Source organism: Phocoena phocoena, chromosome 4 (genome assembly GCF_963924675.1).
Source record: "Phocoena phocoena chromosome 4, mPhoPho1.1, whole genome shotgun sequence".
Taxonomy (NCBI): Eukaryota; Metazoa; Chordata; class Mammalia; order Artiodactyla; family Phocoenidae; genus Phocoena; species Phocoena phocoena.
The window spans coordinates 89,563,626-89,584,163 of record NC_089222.1 but is presented as its reverse complement, the minus strand read 5'-3'; positions in this window follow the sequence as shown (position 1 = coordinate 89,584,163).

The window sequence follows — 20,538 nt, the reverse complement described above, 5'->3', positions numbered from 1 at the left end:
AAAAAAGTCTGTTCTTTTTTTCTGTCAATTAGTTTAATATATGTCCATAGGTAGTTCATATGAATGCTTAAATTACAAAATTAGCTGCCATGGTCCAAATGTGTGGGACTTTAAGAAAGCTTTTATTAAGCAAAAGACAGCCAGGCATGTCAACTTTGATTTCTAAAATGCACGTTAAAGGTTTGACAAACAAGGCTAATTCCAGAATTATATAGCATTAAGGTAATTAAATTTAATGCTATTTTTGTTATTTTAATAACTTAATTTCATGAACTGAAAAAAAATATTATGTTTGCATCTCCTAGTTTACACATTTCTGCATTAACCTACAGAAAAACCCACATGAAAAGTTTCCACGCAGTTACAAAGGCAGCAGCACATGCTGATCTCACAGCAACTTGTTATTGCCTTGGAACACACCTGCACCTAAAGCATCAGCAAAAAATACCCACCCACTCCTCTCCCACCAAAAAACCCCACCCTTTCCCATCCCAGCAAAAATTCCCTGGTACAAGCAGTGACTTAAAAAATGCTTTCTGGACTCCCCTGGTAGTCCAGTGGTTGAGACTCTGCACGTCCACTGCATGGGACATGGGTTTGATCCCTGGTCAGCGAAGTTCAACATACCATGAGGTGTGGCCAAAAAAAAAAAATGCATTCTTAGTAGGAAGCATTTATTAAATGCAGAGATCTGAACAAACTAAATGCTCGTGCAGATAGATGGACCTCTCCTCCAAGAGTTCCTTCTTCAAGAGTCAGAAAGAACTCTCAATAGCTTAGGAAAGCTCATTTTTAAAAGTATATTTATGCATATTCATGGCTATTTATTTGAAAGAATATATCCAGCCTCAACTGTGGAAGAGATAAAAGCATAAGGAGAAGCAAAGGGACACAGCCATAACACAGAGAACAGAGCTTCTCTATGAATATCCAATAGGTTGCAGCAGCCACAAAGGAAAACATTTGTGACTTCACATAGACCACTGATCTCATCTAGTTGAAGCAGTTAATTTTTCATTCATTTGTTACTTAAGAAAACATACAGCCACTTAAATCAGTTACTTTTTTATTGTTAAAAAATAAAACTAAATGATGTTAGTACATATAACTAATTAACAGTGTCAGGTTAAATTGTGACCCTACTTCTCTCTCATATCAGTCATAAATTAAAAACAAACAAACAAACAAACTTAAGACCAGGTGTTAAATTTTGAAACTAATAAAAACTTCTATAACTGGGGTGTCAAAATCATTTCAACTTCTCCTACTCTTAGATTTTTACCCTCTTCTGTTTTAAGCATCCATATATGCTGCACCCTATCAAACATAGGGGAGAAAGAATATAATGTTTTTTCCTAGACTAAACAAATTGAAAAGATGTCTTTTTCAGGGACAGGGCTTAAGAAAAATTCTAAGCCGCAGATGATGATGATGATGATTTACATCTTTACTGGAGTATAATTGCTTTACAATGTTGTATTAGTTTCTGCTGTATAACAAAGTGAATCAGCTATATGTATACATATATCCCCATATCCCCTCCCTCTTGCGGCTCCCTCCCACCCTCCCTCTCCCACCCTCCCTCTCCCACCCCTCTAGGTGGTCACAAAGCACCGTAAGCTGCAGATTATTGTCAAACACACTTTATTCCAAAATAACATATGAAGTGAAATTTAAAAAAACAAACCTTCTCACAGGTTGACTTGAAGGGGGAATAAATAGGTTAGAATAGAGCTGTCCCAACACATATACTATGTCTTGGGTGGGAGAGATAGCCTTGATCTTATTTTGGGGAGATTTGTGTATTGACTGTTTTCAACATGGCATGTAATATGTGTTCATGTTTGTGCATGTGTGTACATGTGTCTTCGGTATGAACAAAGGGGTAGGTATGAGGTCAGTCTGTGACTCCAAAGGCCTGAGTAGAGTTGGTCAGTCTCGAAAACCAGACAGACCAAGGAGAAAAGTCAGATGAGCAGGAGACAGGAATTGGCATGGGGCATTAAAGCAGGAATTCTGAATTAGACTTGCTGCCGATCTCATCTCATCATAAAGTTGCTGATTAGAGAAGAATCATTCAGAGCCAGAGGCAGCATTGGACCTGCAGGTAGGAGTTACGGAGTTCTGATCTCCTAAATCAGATGCATAAAAGGGGCACATAGCTAAAGGAACAGCGTAGTAAATCAGTACTTTGGCACCTTTGACTTCATTCACTGCCTGTCTGAACCACTGATTTTTGCTTCCCTGAAGCACCAATGATTTCTCAGCCCTAACGAAAATAGGGTGATTGCTTGGTCTAACATACTCTAGACCCCCAACCAGGAAAAGTTCACAGGATCTCTGCATTAATAGAATGCCACAGATTGAGACAAAATTTTTATTTAACCCATAATTTATAACTTGTTCCATTTTGTCTTTCTGAGCATAAACTTGAATTAAAAAATGGCAAAATCCATAGGATTTAGAGTAGTTCTACAAATTGGAGTGGGTTTCCCGCTGGTTGAAACTCAGCTAATCTCTGATATCCTTTGTACTCAGATAATTCTATATTTCTACACAGAAATCTATTTCGTTGTAGAAGATGGATTAAGTTATTTCAGTATTTTCCTTGCAGCTCGCAAATTTAATGAGTTTAGAAATAAGGGAATTATTTTTTCATATTTTAAAGTTTCCAAAACTTCAGTACTTTTTATTTATCCCCTTCTTTATTTGCTCATTTGTTCACTAATTTAACAGCTGTTTTTAAACGATATACATTACTCTAGGTACTGGGGGTTCCAAAGTGAGTAAGGTATAATAGCTAACCCCTAAGAACCTACAGGATTAAATCACCTGAGACTTATGAGTTAGGTTTACAGATGAAGCAATATAACAACAGCAGCAACAACAGAACAACAATTGACTTTATCAGGGTATTACTTGGATTTTAACCTGTATAATATTTCTCAAAATGTTTCCTTTTAAACCAGCATTCTGAGTTTATCGCGCTTTTTTCTTGTTGGTTAAAATAGTCACTTAAACATATCGAATCTTGAGTGCATATGGGTTGACTTGATTTGTCAGCATTCCAAACATTTGAAAATATTTTCACATATTTTTACTGCTAGAGAAGTGATACCCTGTGGCAAGGGCTGCAGGAACACTGGAGTAGTAAGGATTGTCAAAAATACCCCCACAATAAGGTTTAAAAGTGCTTTCTCCAACTGATGATTTTTTGCTAGTAAATGATGAGTCATTGATGAAAGTCAGCTCCTCATACGCCATCTCATTAGTCAAAAAATCATTAACTCTTCAGTCATATGATTTTAGAACAGTTCCAGGAATGATGTGAGTAGCCCTGTTAATCCTGTTATATGACCACATTGGAGTTTCATAACATTTACTCAACATTGCTTGAGGAAGGATTCTACTAAACTTTTTTTGTTTGCTTGGAAATTTGAATATAATCTTGGAAGGAATAATACATGTAATCATGACTACTAATGTACGTTAGGAGTAAGGGCAAAGAAGGAGAGGTTGTATATACATAAAGGAAACATATTTAACACTATCACAAGAATAAGTCCAGGTAGTTTGAAGGAGAATGTATTTATATACATCTTAATAAACAGATCATCATTAATGATACTTTAAAAATAGACTATATTTGCATTAAAGTTAGATTTAAGAGAGCATACAAAAGTGTATCCCATAGGAATTTATATTAAAAGAAACAGCATATTGTCACAAATGTTAATCATTTCAAACTAAAATTTTATAGATTTTTTTTTTGCCCTCAAATTGGATTTTATTTCTATAATGTCATAAAACAAAGATAAGGAGAAATACATGATTGATTTCACATATTTGTTCTCGTAATACACATTGTCCTTAAAAGAAGCTTTACAGAGTTATAGTCACAAAGTAGGTAGGGAGACACAAACTTAGACCAGCAGACTTAATGGAAGAGAGCAATGAGCGTAGTGATTAAAGGATAGGCTCTGGAGTCATGCTGCCTAGATTCAGACACCAGCTCTTCCACTTTCTAGCTGTGGAACTTTGGGCAAAAAGCGCACCCTCCCTGTGCCTTGGTTTCTTCATCTATATTCCTCATACCCCATTGGTCTATTGTAAAATAAAATGAATTTGTTACTACTCTCACCATTACTACAACTGCTACCACTACCACCTTTGCCATGACGACTCCTGTTACTGCTACAAGATAACCAAGAAAGAGCTGAATTTTGTGGAAGTCAGCTAGGCCAGAAGTTGTTGCATGGATGCCATATTTCTAAAGCAATAGAGTACAGAGCCTAATGCAGTTACAGTTTCAGGAACAGTGAAGAGCAGTTGAAGTGGTCAGCCATACCAGAGGCTGTTATTTGTATGCTCTAGTTTATATTCTGCCAGGCTACTCTAGACCCAGTGATGTTTTAGTTGTGGTTGGGGGTTAAGTGGTTAACTGACTGGGGGAGAGTAGAAGTATGGAGATCACTGGATAGTCTGCATCCAGTTCTTATCAAAGGAGCTTGTTTACGGCAAAACTTAGTTTCTTCATCTTTAAGATTAGAATGTTATAAAGGACTCAGAAGTCTGTTCGAGTTTTAATACCGAGAGTTCTTAGGAAGTACGTGACCTGTTAAAGTCTACATCATTTCTTAGTGGTAGAGTTAGAACTCAAACCCACCTGCAGAAAAAATGTTATAAATGTATTCAAACAATTAACGTTGATTCACTTTAATGTGAGGATGTCTAAAAACCCAAGTAAGAATATAAAATAACAAACATCTGATAGTCATGAGATGATCAAGAGTCCAATGGTTTGGATTTTCCCTTAGACTGTGTAGTGTTTCAAAGTTGGGGCTATGAATACAGATGATTGCCTTGACTTCGAAAAAAAATGGAGCATCATTTCTGCTGGGTTCAGTAAATAGCTTCAAAAGGGAAAAGCGAAACACTGTTTCTTAAGGTTTTCACCTTTGTGTGCCTTGCCTTCTAGGGCAGCGGTCCCCAACCTTTTTGGCACCAGGGACAGGTTTCGTGGAAAACGATTTTTCCACAGACTGGGGCGGGTGGATATGGTTCAGGCGGTAATGCGAGCGATGGGGAGCGATGGGGAGCGGCAGATGAAGCTTTGCTCCCTCACCTGCTGCTCACCTCCTGCTGTGCGGTTCCCAAGAGGCCACCAGAGAAAGTTTTAGCAGAACCTTACCGTTAAGAAGAGGTATACCAAAAAAAAAAAAAAAAGGTATGCATTTGAATGGAAATTAGCTCAACATATTCGCAGGGAATTTAGGGTTGACAGAGATAAATTTGGAGTCAGGCTCGTAGTCAGACTACAAGCTTCATAACAGGCATGCCAGTCCAGCTCAAACCTCAACAATTGAGAAATGATTAGGTGAAAAGTACCGTTTGAGTAGAATTTACTATTGTTTCCAATTAGTTGCTGCCTCTCCCTGTGAGAAGATATTTTTCCCACTCTGTTGACAGGAGACTTGACCATGTGTCTTGCTCTGTTCAGTGAGTCTGAGTAAAGTGATATGTATTGTTTTAGAGCAGAAGATTGGAAAGCTCTCACATGGTTCAAGCATAGCTTTTTTTCCCTCTCCCAAGAGAATAGCATGTCCTTGAAGATCCTCCTGTAATGTGGGACCCAAAATGGAGCAAATCCAAAGCTGACCAGTAACATAAATAAACATGAACAAGGTATAAATCTTTTTATTGAAAGTCATTGAGATTTGGGGATTGTCTGTCATTATAGCATAAGCTAATAAAGACTGGTTAATACATTCCTCCTTTCTCCAGCAAAAGTACTTTTACCTGGTTACACTTGAATGTATTATTAATCTTATAGTGGGCAATGTCTGTGCCAATTTGAATTAACTGTTAAATTTTGCCTAAAATATGTCTTTGTTCTCTAAATCAAAACCATTTGTCGAATAGACAGAATCAGACATGATAATTTTTTTCACCATAGCCAAAGTTTAATTATAAATAGTAATAATAGTTTCTTTGGCATAGTATGGGTCTTAGAAATGGAAAAGCAATTTCATTTTTTTCTTAGGAAAAAATGAAGCCTTTATTTTTAAAGTTAAAAATTTGTACATGCTATGGAACTCATAGTGATGCTTAGAATGAATTGACGTGTGATTTCTGTTCTATCTTCAATGGCTGTTCCATCACTTTTTGAGAAGACAGATTGGCATTCTGTATGACCTTTGAACACAAAGGGAAAACATTTTCAGTATGTTGAGTAACAGCTGTAAATGGAATGGCTCAGCAAAAGTAAATCCAATTTATTTTCTTTGGAAGTACAAATTATACGAATAACCTCAATTTCTACAATTATGTTGGCTAATCTATGAATCTGAGTTACTCTTCCCATGTTGCTTCTTCCTTGAATCTGGGGCGTTATTTCAGAGAGACAATTCCAAGGAGTAATGGATTAGTTCTAAACCAGAAAAGCAACCAGGACTTCAGAAGAAAAATAAGAGAAATTCAGGACTAGAAAACATGAGTGAACAAAGAATTTGCTGTCACAGGTGCCTTTGAAGATAATTAGGTACCTACCCTCGGTGGCATCCATTTATACTATTTTAGAGGAAGATAGAAAGAAGCAGTGAGCTGTAGTATCTATAGTTTCAACTTTATGGTTTGACCTTTGGGGATTTTTAGGTCTGTTTCATAGAGGAGGATGAAACATACTGGTTCCTGAAAAAAGAATAAAGCTGTGAGCAACTTGGTTTACCACTAACACTGCCTCTGATCCCAAAACAAAAACGGTATATCAGTCAGGTTAGGTTAGGCTTACGTCGAAAATCTCTATTTCTTATTCATGCTACTATCGCCTGCAGATCAGAGGGGCTTCTGTTCCACATAGTCACTCAGGGACTCAGATTGTTGAGGGCTCTACTATCTATCTTATAGCTATACTATCTGGAAGACATGATTTACTAGTTTCTCAGTTAGTGTAGCAAGAGGGAAAAAATGCTGGAGAGTCTTTCACTGGCAGTTAAAATACTTTAGTCCAGAAGAGATGCATAACACAAACTACGGGCCAGAGCTAGTCACATGGCCTTGCCTAATTCCAGGGAGTTAGGGAAGTAATTTGCTTAGCAGGACAAGAAAACTAGTTATGAATAAGCTTGACTACTGATGTGTTCAACTACAGAAGTGAACAGAGACCAATCTTAAAAAACCTACTGGGAGCCTTGCAATGAAAAGACACAATTTTCAGATAAATATAAAGAAGTATCATACCACTGTAAGTAGAATTTCAGAAAACCTATAAACCAGAATAGAATTTTTCCTTTGGAGAATTGTCTTCTCACCTGTATGTTAAAAACTTGTCATCCATTCATTGTTTCATAACTATTTTGGTCATAAAATATTTTAAATGTTGCTGTTAAACTGGGAAACAGATTATGGTCCTTTAGAAAATAGCAGCCTATAACCATAGTTAACCTTTTTAAACTAGAAGGAATTGTAATAATAACAGTAATAAAAAAGAATAGTTTCCCAATATATGGATTTTTTTCTTTTTGCGGTATGTGGGCCTCTCACTGTTGTGGCCTCTCCCGTTGCAGAGCACAGGCTCTGGTCGTGCAGGCCCAGCAGCCATGGCCCACGGGCCCAGCCGCTACGTGGCATGTGGGATCCTCCCGGACTGGGGCACGAACCCGCGTCCCCTGCATCGGCAGGCGGACTCTCAACCACTGTGCCACCAGGGAAGCCCCCAATATATGGATTTTGGCAGATAAAGAATAAGGAGCAAGTTGGTGCCAGGGAAGTTTTTACCGAATAAAAGACAGTCATGAAGGTTGAGAGAGACCAGTTGCATCATGCTGAGTAATTTATTTTTCTCTTTCTGTTATGAAACCAGACAAGAGCAGAGAGAGGACCATCTGCAAAAATTTCAATATCTTCTAATTGATCAAGAATGCTAGTTGCATATGCTACTTACAATGGGAAATAGTAGCAGAATGAGTTAGTTGAACTCTTGCTTGCTGGTAAAAGATTAGGTCATGGACCTGGGCATCAGTAAATTTTAAAACCTCCCTCAAGTGAGTCTAAGGTAGAATCTTAGCAGTGGAACCACTGCTGTAGGTGAAGCAGGGATCATGACTTGTTTTGTGCGCCATTCCATTTCCAGAGTCTAGCATTATCCCTAGCGTATAGTAGGTACACAGTAAATATTTGCTAAATAAATGACTGTTGAGTATATTTGAAAAAAACTTTGTAAAATGTAAAGTACTATGTAGATAGTGCTGGAAAAGGCTTAAAATGAGAAGCGTAGTTTAAAAAATGAAAATGAGTTAAAGTAAATGTTAGTCAACCTCTCTTTCGCACTGATTGGATGCACAGGATTATGGGAGATATGTCTTAATTTCCTGTGATAAACACAATTAGGTAATTAAATGGAGGGTTGTTCTCCCTCTTTCTGAGAGACGTGGTATAGCAGGTGTTAGCTCTCAAGTAAGTATGACCCACTGTTCCTTTAGATGACTGAGTTTCCACAGAATGCAGTTACATCTGTCTTGAAAGAGCTATAATTAAACAACACTTTATAAGAGTGATGAAATATAATGGCCACTATGATAACATATTTGGTACTCCTTTAGTTTAACACTCATAATTTATTGACACTTGTCAATTTTGACTCTTTTCAAGCATTTCTGACTAATATTTCTACTACCTTTGTAAGAGAAACAGAAAAAATGGTGCTGTCTTGGGTAGATTCCCTCTTAACTCAAGATACTTAAAAAATCATTTATCTCTAGTTCGATCTGATTCAAATTTCCCTCTATATTTCTCATAAAAGATTTCCTTTTTCTTGTCTTCATTCACTTTCCCACATTCTGTCAATTCTATTATTTCTTAAATCAGCCTCCGATCTGTGTCTCAGAGGCTTCATTTTCTGCTTCATTTTAGGGTCTATGATTCCATAGACAGACAGAGAGTTTCTTAGCATAATAGAGCAGGCCCTTCAGGGTTTAACTTTAACTTATATTTTCAGACTTAGGCATCTTTTCTCTCATCATTCACTCTTCCAAACTTCCTCTCTCCAAAATATGTCCTTAGTTATAAATGGCATTTTGACTGTTTCCCAAATACATAATACATTTTTACACCACACTAATTAGGATGTTTTCAGAAAAAATTGATTTAAGTGGCTTAAAGAACATTTATTATTTCATATAAAAAAATCCCAGAGAGAGAGAGAGAGAGAGAGATTCCAGTGTTAGCTGGTTCAGTGGCATAATGAAGTCATCAGAAATCTGGTTCTTTTCTTTTTCCTCTCTGCCATTTTCAGCTTGTTGTTTCTGTTCTCTTCATGACCACACGTTGGCTGAACCAGCTCCATAAATCACATTTTCAAACAACAGCATCTGCAGGCAGTAAAAAGGAGTTTTTCTGTTTTATGTAGCTTTTTCAGAGTGAGAGAGCTTTATTGGAAGTCTTCAGGCATCTATTCTTGTCCCATTGGCCAAAATTGCATCGCATGCTCTTGTCCATCTATTGGTTGAAGCCAGTTGGTTGAAAGATTGGTTTAAGCCAGTCATCATTTGCCCACTGTGGTTGGGGAGAGACTTTATCTCCTTGGAAGAACTGACTGGAGAAGACTGAACAAAACTGAGGTTTTCTTGATAAGAAAGAAGTTGGGAAATAGCTGTTCAATGGGAAACTATGTCTTTCATAAACATGACTTTACTTTTCTATTTACGATGTTCTCTGCCTGTTTCCACTTCCCTTCAGGTAAATTATAACTCAATCACCAATAATCTCTTCCAGTGTCATGTCCTCCGTGCAGCTTTATTCAACTCTCTGTAGAAAGGGTTAGCTGTTTTTTTCTTTACTTCCAAAGTTGTTTGTCCATATGTCTATTAAATCAATTAGCAAACTATGTTGCATATACCTATATACATATCTATTCCTTCTGTTAGATGGCAAGATCCTGGATATGAAGTGTTTATTTGACACTGAATTCCCAGTACTCAACATTTTACCTGGCCCAGAGTAGATGCTGAGTAAATGTTTGCAAGATTGAATGATCAAAGTCAAACTATATCAGAATATCACAAAAAATGCTTTTTTGTTTGTGTGTGTGGTTTATATAACTAACTCATAACAAGTACTATTTTCTAAGGATGGTTGCTTTCTTCTAATTTATAGCTGGACTGGAAATAATGGCTTTCCTATCTTTTTTTTTCCACATCTTTATTGGAGTATAAATGCTTTACAATGTTATGTTAGTTTCTACTGCATAACAAAGTGAATCAGCTATATGTATACATATATCCCCATATCGCCTCCCTCTTGAGCCTCCCTATCCCATCCCTCTAGGTCATCAGAAAGCACCGAGCTGATGTCCCTGTGCTATGCAGCTGCTTTCCACTAGCCATTTTACATTTGGTAGTGTATATATATCAGTGCTACTCTCTCACTTCGTCCCAGCTTCCCCTTCGTTCCCATGCCCTCAAGTCTGTTCTCTATGTCTGCGTCTTTATTCCTGCCCTGCCACTAGGTTCATCAGTACCACTTTTAAAAATTCCATATGTATGCATTAGCATATGGTATTTGTTTTTCTCTTTCTGACTTACTTCACTCTGCATGACAGATTCTAGGCTTTCCTATCTTTTGAAAACTTTTTTGGGTGCTTTAGATGTTTAGAAGCCAAACTAACCTGGACATATAAATTCAAAATGTGTATGTTTAACACTGTCCTAGGCTCTTGGGATACACAATAGCACAGGTACAGACACTGTTCTCAGGGAGCCCAGAATCTTATGGAGGAGATAGGCTTTTTAAATAAGTAATTACAATTCAATGTACCTGGAGAAATACATCCCGACCCAAAGTAGGAACTCCAAGGAAGAAAATGATGAGACAGGTGATCCTCTTGGATATCCTCTTTGATTAACCCCTATCCATAGTGGAAGTGATGCCTAACATTTGTCTGGGAGGATATTAAGAACTTTTCCAGGTGAACCAGGGAGGGAAGGCATTCCAAGATGAGGCAGAAGAATATACAAAGATACAGAATCACATAATCATATGCATAATTAGAAAGTGCAAGTAGTTCTACAATCTTAGAAGACATATTTTGAGCAGAACAATACCAGGAGAGGAAACTTCACAGGGAAACAAAGGGTTGTTTTGTGTCATGGGAAGGATCTAGAGCTTCTCTGAAGGCTTTTACTGGGAGCTGGTTAGCGCATTTTGCATTACGGCAAAGGGAATACGCCCTTTAAATGACAAATGCACTCTGAGCTCTCATTGGATAGATGGTGGTAAAGTCTTTTATTGGAAAATTAGAGAACCTCAGCAGACTAAATTGATATAAAATGACCCACTTTCTGTTTTACTTTTAAAATAATAGGAAATTTGAAATGAATCTTCTCCCCATGAGCATTTTTCATCCTCTTATTGTCACCTGGGGGATGTTAATGCTTTTGGACTGCTGCCTGCAGCCTTGGCCTTGCCCCCTAAGTGGATATTCGGTGATGGCTGCACACCCTCATAAAGATAGACTGCTGATTACATTTCCATTAAAGACCAGAGCCATGTCTGTCTGCTAATTTCCCTGCCAATAAGAGTTGGAGTTTTACAGTGGCCAGTTCACTGTAGAGAAGAACCACTTTTCTTGTCAGAGTGCAAAGAGATAGCATAAGAAATTTAAGACCGTGGCCTTCATCAACAAATATCCTAAGTAGAGTTTCTAAAATATTATACCTTTTTCTGTGTGTCATATGCCATTCTTTGTGACAAGTTATATTATTGTCTGCCCTTTCAGATTCTATTTTTTCACTGCAGGCACATTGGATATAGAGAGTGTAATTCCAGATACCCATTCATCAAACATCTATGAAACATTGATAATGTGCCACATGTTATGCTAGATGTCATGGGTTAAAAAATGAATGTGACGTGTGTGTTGTCCTCAAGAAGGTTACAGTCCAACCTGACCCACCTTGAGTGTAAGGTGTTTTGATGGCAAAGACAAAAACAAAATTCTTATGAAAGAAAGGAAAGCTATCATAACACCGTGGTTAGCAAAAAGAAACCATAAGTAAAATTTTGGGATACAGATTATCATTAGTAGATTTAATTATAATAAAGTCTCTGTAACAAAAATTGTTATATTTTTTTCTCTCTTTTTGATACCCATTGTTATGGACTGAATGTTTATTTACCCATAAAATGGTATTTTGAGCTTGGGACTTTGTGAGATAATTAGGGTTAAATGAGGACATGAAGGTGGGGTCTTCATGATAGAATTAGCATGCTTAAAAGAAGAGACAGGGCTTCCCTAGTGGCGCAGTGGTTAAGAATCCACCTGCGAATGCAGGGGAAATGGGTTTGAGCCCTGGTCCAGGAAGATCCCACATGCCATGGAGCAACAAAGCCCGTGTGCCATAGCTACTGAGCCTGCACTCTAGGGCCCATGAGCCCCAACTACTGAAACCCGTGCACCTAGAGCCCGTGCTTTGCAACAAGAAAAGCCACCACAATGAGAAGCCTGCACACAGCAAGGAAGAGTAGCCCCTGCTCGCAACTTGAGAAAGCCTGCATGCAGCAACAAAGACCCAACGCAGCCAAAAATAAATAAATACATAAATTTATAGAAAAAGAAGAGACACCAAAGAGCTGACTTTCCCACCCGCCTTCTCTTTCTCTTTCTCTTTCTCTCACTCTCTTCAAGTGCACGTACTGAAGAAAGGCCATGTGAGCACATAGCAAGCAGGCAGCTGCCTGCATGCCAGGATGAGAATAGACCATGCTGGCACCCTGATTTAGGACTTGTAGCCTCCAGAACTGTGAGAAAATACATTTCTATTGTTTAAACCACCTAGTCCATGGTGGTTTGTAATGCGAACTTAAGCTAATATCTACCATCCTATAGTGGGCACCATGCCTGGTACTTTCCTTTTATTTTTCCATAATGCTCACCATGACCCTGAAGGCAGTGATTATTATCCTTATTTTGTTGGTATGTAAACTGAGGTCAGGGGCTTAAATAATTTTCCTGGGATGATAGAGCTAATAAGTGGCAAGTCAGGATTTGAGCCCATATCCATGTTATGTCCACTACCAAATGATACCACTATATAGCATAGATTCATTAATCGCTGTTCCCATAAAGTGCAAAGTATGCTACTCAGATATTTACATCCTAGCCTCCCAAATCTCCACGTCTTTTCACCTCATAATTTAGTAATAATCACACAGACTAATTTGTTCTTGTTCCTAAACATTCAAAATGCTTGACAATAGTCTATCATCTATGGCTCACACCTTTCCCAGAGACCCCAGCTGGCGGTGGTGGGGCCCGGCAGGGGCAGAGGCTGGGGCAGACGCCTCACCACCACTGCCTCGGCACATAGCAGTGTGCTGTCCGCCCAGATTGGAGCAATCCCAGGAGCTGTGAGAACAAAGAAGAGAAAGGGAAATCACTCCCAGCAGCATCAGGAGCAGCAGATTAAATCTCCACAATCAACTTGATATACCCTGCATCTGTGGAATACATGAATAGACAATGAATCATCCCAAATTGAGGAGGTGGACTTTTGGAGCAACGATATATATATATATTTCCCTTTCTCTCTTTTTGTGAGTGTGTATGCGTATGCTTCTGTGTGTGATTTTGTCTGTATAGCTTTGCTTTTAACATTTGTCTTACGATTCTGTCTGTTTTTTTGTTTGTTTTGTTTTTTTAAGTATAGTTTTCAGCACTTGTTATCATTGGTGGATTTGGTTTTTGGTTAGGTTGTTCTTTCTTTCCTTTTTTAAAAAATTACTTAACTTTTTTTAATAATTATTTTTGGTTTTTTATTTTAATAACTTTTTAATTTTATCTTATTTTATTTTCTTTCTTCCTTCCCTCATTCCTTCCCTCCTTCCTTTCTTCCTCTCTTTCTTTCTTCCTCCCTTCCTTCCTTCCTTCCTTCCTTCCTTTCTTTCCTTTCTTTCTTTCTTTCTTCCTTTCTTCCTTTCTTCCTTTCTTCCTTCCTTCCTTCCTTCCTTCCTTCCTTCCTTCCTTCCTTCCTTCCTTTCTTTCTTTCTTTCTTTTCTTTCTTTCTTTCTTTCTTTCTTTCTTTTTCTCTCTCTCCCTCCCTCCCTCCCTCCCTCCCTCTCTCTCTCTCTCTTTCTCTCTTTCTCTTTCTTTCTTTCTTTCTTTCTTTCTTTCTTTCTTTCTTTCTTTCTTCCTCCCTCCCTCCCTCCCTCCCTCCCTCCCTCCCTCCCTCTCTCTCTTTCTCTTTCTCTCTTTCTCTTTCTTTCTTTCTTTCTTTCTTTCTTTCTTTCTTTCTTTCTTTCTTTCTTTCTTTCTTTCTTTCTTTCTTTCTTTCTTTCTTTCTTTCTTTTCTTTCTTTCCTTTCTCCCTTTTATTCTGAGCCATGTGGATGACAGGCTCTTGGAGCTCCAGCCAGGCATCAGGGCTGTGCCTCTGCGGTGGGAGAGGCAAGGTCAGAACATTGGTCCACCAGATACCTCCCAGCTGCACGTAATATCAAATGGCAAAAATCTGCCAGAGATCTCCATCTCAATGCCAAGACCCAGCTCCACTCAACGACCAGCAAGCTACAGTGCTGGACACCCTATGCCAAAAAACTAGCAAGACAGGAACACAACCCCACCCATTAGAGAGGCTGCCTAAAATAATAATAAGTCCACAGACACCCCAAAACACACCACTAGACGTGGACCTGCCCATCAGAAAGACAAGATCCAGCCTCACCCACCAGAACATAGGTACTAGTCACCTCCAGCAGGAAGCCTACACAACCCACTGAACCAACCTTAGCCACTGGAGGCAGACACCAAAAACAATGGGAACTATGAACCTGCAGCATGCGAAGAGGAGACCCAAAACACAGAAAGTTAAGCGAAATGAGAAGACACAGAAATACACAGCAGATGAAGGACTAAGGTAAAAACCCACCAGACCTAACAAATGAAGAGGAAATAGGCAGTCTACATGAAAAAGAATTCAGGATAATGATAGTAAAGATCAAGACTCTTGGAAATAGAATAGACAAAATGCAAAAAAACATTTAACAAGGACCTAGAGGAACTAAAGATGAAACAAGCAACGATGCACAACACAATAAATGAAATTAAAAATACTCTAGATGGGATCAATAGCAGAATAACTGAGGCAGAAGAACGGATAAGTAACCTGGAAGATAAAATAATGGAAATAACTACTGCAGAGCAGAATAAAGAAAAAAGAATGAAAAGAATTGAGGGCAGTCTGAGAGACTTCTGGGCCAATATTAAACGCACCAACATTCGAAATATAGGGGTCCCAGAAGAAGAAGAGAAAAAGAAAGGGATTGAGAAAATATTTGAAGAGAGTATAGTTGAAAACTTCCCTAATATGGGTAAGGAAATAGTTAAGTCCAGGAACCACAGAGAGTCCCATACTGGATAAATCCATGGAAAAACACACCAAGATACATATTAATCAAACTGTCAAAAATTAAATACAAAGAAAAAATATTAAAGCAGCAAGGGAAAAACAACAAATAGTATACAAGGGAATCCCCATAAGCTTAACAGCTGACCTTTCAGCACAAACTCTGCAAGCCAGAAGGGAGAGGCACGACATATTTAAAGTGATGAAAGGGAAAAATTTACAACCAAGATTACTCTATCCAGCAAGGATCTCATTCAGGTTTGATGGAGAAATTAAAACCTTTACATACAAGCAAAAGCTAAGAGAATTCTGCACAACCAAACCAGCTTTACAACAAATGCTAAGGGAACTTCTCTAGGCAGGAAACACAAGAGAAGGAAAAGATCTACAATAACAAACCCAAATCAATTAAGAAAATGGTAATAGGAACATACATATCAATAATTACCTTAAATATAAATGGATTAAATGCTCCAACCAAAGACATAAACTGGCTGAATGGATCCAAAAACAAACCCGTATATATGCTGTACACAAGAGACCCATTTCAGACCTAGCGACACATACAGACTGAAAGTGAGGGGATGGAAAAAGATATTCCATGCAAATGGAAATCAAAAGAAAGCTGGAGTAGCAATTTTCATGTCTGACAAAATAGACTTTAAAACAAAGACTATTACAAGAGACAAGGAGAGTACATAATGATCAAGGGATCAATCCAAGAAGAAGATGCAACAATTTAAAATATTTATTCACCCAACATAGGAGGACATCAATACATAAGGAAAATACTAACAGTTATAAAAGGGGAAATCGACAGTAACACAATCATAGTAGGGGACTTCAACACCCCACTTTTCACCAATGGACAGATCATCCAAATGAATATAAATAAGGAAACACAAGCTTTAAATGATACATTAAACAAGATGGACTTAATTGATATTTATAGGACATTCCATCCAAAAACAACAGAATACACTTTCTCCTCAAGTGCTCATGGAACATTCTCCAGGATAGGTCGTATCTTGAGTCACAAGTCAAGCCTTGGTAAATTTAAGAACATTGAAATCATTTCAGGTATCTTTTCTGACCACAAGGCTATGAGACTAGATATCAGTTACAGAAAAAAATCTGTAAAAAATACAAACACATGGAGGCTAAACAATACACTACTTAATAACCAACAGATCACTGAAGAAATCAAAGAGGAAATCAAAAAATACCTAGAACCAAATGACAAGAAAACACAATGAACCAATACCTACGGAATGCAGCAAAAGCAGTTCTAAGAGGGATGTTTAGAGCAATACAGTCCTACCTTAAGAAACAAGAAACATCTCGAATAAACAACCTAACAGTACACCTCAAGCAATTAGAGAAAGAAGAACAAAAAAGCCAAAGTTAGCAGAAAGAAAGAAATCATAAAGATGAGAGCAGAAATAAATGAAATAGAAACAAAAAAGCCATAGCAAAGATCAATAAAATTAAAAGCTGGTTCTTTGAGATGATGAACAAAATTGATGAACCATTAGCCAGACTCATAAAGAAAAAGGGAGAGGACTCAAATCAATAGCATTAGAAATGAAAGGGGAGAAGTAACAACTGACACTGCAGAAATATAAAGGATCATGAGAGATTACTATAAGCAACTCTATGCCAATAAAATGGACAACCTGGAAGAAATGGACAAATTCTTAGAAATGCACACCATTCCGAGACTGAACCAGGAAGAAATAGAAAACACGAACAGACCAATCACAAGCACTGAAATTGAAACTGTGATTAAAAAACTTCCTACAAACAAAAGCCCAGGACCAGATGGCTTCACAGTCAAATTCTATCAAACATTTAGAGAAGAGCTAACACCTATCCTTCTAAAACTCTTCCAAAATATAGCAGAGGGAGGAACACTCCCTAACTCATTCTATGAAGCCACCATCACCTTGCTACCAAAACCAGACAAAGATGTCACAAAAAATGAAAACTACAGACTAGTATCACTGATAAACATATATTCAGAAATCCTCAACAAAATAGTAGCAAACAGAATCCAACAGCACATTAAAAGGATCATACACCATGATCAAGTGGGGTTTATCCCAGGAATGCAAGGATTCTTCAATATATGCAAATCAATCAATGTGATACACCATATTAACAAATTGAAGGAGAAAAACCATATGATCCTCTTAAAAGATGCAGAGGAAGCTTTTGATAAAATTCAACACCCATTTATGATAAAAACCCTCCAGAAAGTAGGCATAGAGGGAACTTTTCTCAACATAATAAAGGCCATATATGACAAGCCCACAGCAAACATCATCCTCAATGGTGAAAAACTGAAAGCGTTTCCAATAAGATCAGGAACAAGACAAGGTTGCACACTCTCACCACTCCTATTCAACATAGTTTTGGAAGTTTAGCCACAGCAATCAGAGAAGAAAAGGAAATAAAAGGAATCCAAATCGGAAAAGAAGAAGTACAGCTGTCACTGTTTGCAGATGACATGATACTATACATAGAGAATCCTAAAGATGCTACCAGAAAACTACTAGAGCTAATCAATGAATTTGGTAAAGTAGCAGGATACAAAATTAATGCACAGAAATCTCTGGCATTCCTATATACTAATGATGAAAAATCTGAAAGTGAAATCAAGAAAACACTCCCATTTACCATTGCAACAAAAAGAATAAAATATCTAGGAATAAACCTACCTAAGGAGACGAAAGACCTGTATGCAGAAAATTATAAGACACTGATGAAAGAAATTAAAGATGATACAAATAGGTGGAGAGATATACTGTGTTCTTGGATGGGAAGAATCAACATTGTGAAAATGACTCTACTACCCAAAGCAATCTACCAATTCAATGCAATCCCTATCAAACTACCACTGGCATTTTTCACAGAACTAAAACAAAAAATTTCGCAATTTGTATGGAAACACAAAAGACCCCGAATATCCAAAGCCATCTTGAGAAAGAAAAACAGACCTGGAGGAATCAGGCTCCCAGACTTCATATTATACTACAAAGCTACAGTAATCAAGATAGTATGGTACTGGCACAAAAACAGAAATATAGATCTATGGAGCAAGATAGAAAGCCTAGAGATAAACCCATGCACATATGGTCACCTTATCTTTGATAAAGGAGGCAAGAATATACAGGGGAGAAAAGACAGCCTCTTCAGTAAGTGGTGCTGGGAAAACTGGACAGCTACATGTAAAAGGATGAAATTAGAACACTCCCTAACACCATACACAAAAATAAATGTCAAAATGGATTAAAGACCTAAATGTAAGGCCAGACACTATCAAAGTCTTAGAGGAAAACATAGGCAGACCACTCTATGACATACATCACAGCAAGATCCTTTTTGACCCACCTCCTGCAGTAATGGAAATAAAAACAAAAACAAACAAGTGGGACCTAATGAAACTTAAAAGGTTTTGCACAGCAAAGGAAACCATAAACAATACGAAAAGACAACCCTCAGAATGGGAGAAAATATTTGCAAATGAGGCAACTGACAAAGGATTAATCTCCAGATTTTACAAGCAGCTCATGCAGGTCAATATCAAAAACACAAACAACCCAATCCAAAAATGGGCAAAAGATCTAAATAGACATTTCTGCCAAGAAGGTATACAGACTGCCAACAAACACATGAAAGAATGCGCAACATCATTAATCATTAGAGAAATGCAAAACAAAACTACAATGGGATATCATCTCACGCTGGTCAGAATGGCCATCATCAAAAAATCTGCAAACAATAAGTTCTGGAGAGCGTGTGCGGAAAAGCGAACGCTCATACACTGTTATTGGGAATTTAAATTGATACAGCCAATATGGAGGTCAGTATGGAGGTTCCTTAAAAAGTAAAAATAGAACTACCATATGACCCAACAATCCCACTACTGGGCATATACCCTGAGAAAACCATAATTCAAAAAGAGTCATGTACCACAATGTTCATTGCAGCTCTATTGACAATAGCCAGGACACGGAAGCAACCTAAGTGTCCATCGACAGATAAATGGATAAAGAAGATGTTGCACATATATATAATGGAATATTACTCAGCTATAAAACAGAACGAAATTGAGTTATTTGTAGTGAGGTGGATGGACCAAGAGTCTGTCATACAGAGTGAAGTAAGTCAGAAAGAGAAAAAAAAAAGATTGTATGCTAACACATATATATGGAATCTTAAAAAAAAAAAAAAAAAAAAAGAATGGTCATGTAGAACCTAGGGGCAAGATGGGAATAAAGACACTGACCTGCTGGAAAATGGACTTGAGGATGCGGGGAGGGGGAAGGGTAAGCTGGGACAAAGTGAGAGACTGGTAGTGTATATATAGACATATATACACTACCAAATGTGAAATAGATAGTTGGAAGCAGTTGCATAGCACAGGGAGACCAGCTCAGTGCTTTGTGACCAGCTAGAATGGTGGGATAGGGAGGGTGGGAGGGACAGAGACACAAGAGGGAAGAGATATGGGGATATATGTATATGTATAACTGATTCACTTCCCTATAAAGCAGAAAGTAACACACCATTTTAAAGCAATTATACTCCAATAAAAACGTTAAAAAATGTATCATCCATATACTGATTTCAGGAGGCATAGAAGCAGAAGTTTTTTTTTTCTGACATCCAAGTGTCATCTTCTTCAGTAACTATTTAATGCTGTAATGATGAAGAGAAGCAATATAACAGTTGTCTGCCACAGTATGATAGCACATTCATCATGTGATTACTGAGATTCTTTGGCTCTGTTTTTATTTATTTTGGAAATTATGTGATGATGTGAATCAATGGCAGGTGGGACTGTCAGGTACATCATTTAGGAAATCATACAGGTGTTCTCTGATTTGGATCATTTATTTCCTTGTCAGTTCTGGCCTACCTCTTGAAATATGGAGAGTATATAAATTTGGTACTATTTTCTTTTTCCAGTATGTTTTGAACTTGTGTATTTTTTTCAGTGGCTGAAATAATGTACATTTATTCCTGAGCCAATATCTTTTGAGGGAGGTCTGAATGTATTCATGTTACTGCCTCATTGCTCTTTTTTCCTTCATAGAATTCCTGAGAGAGTCGTTTGTACTCACTGATTCTAATTT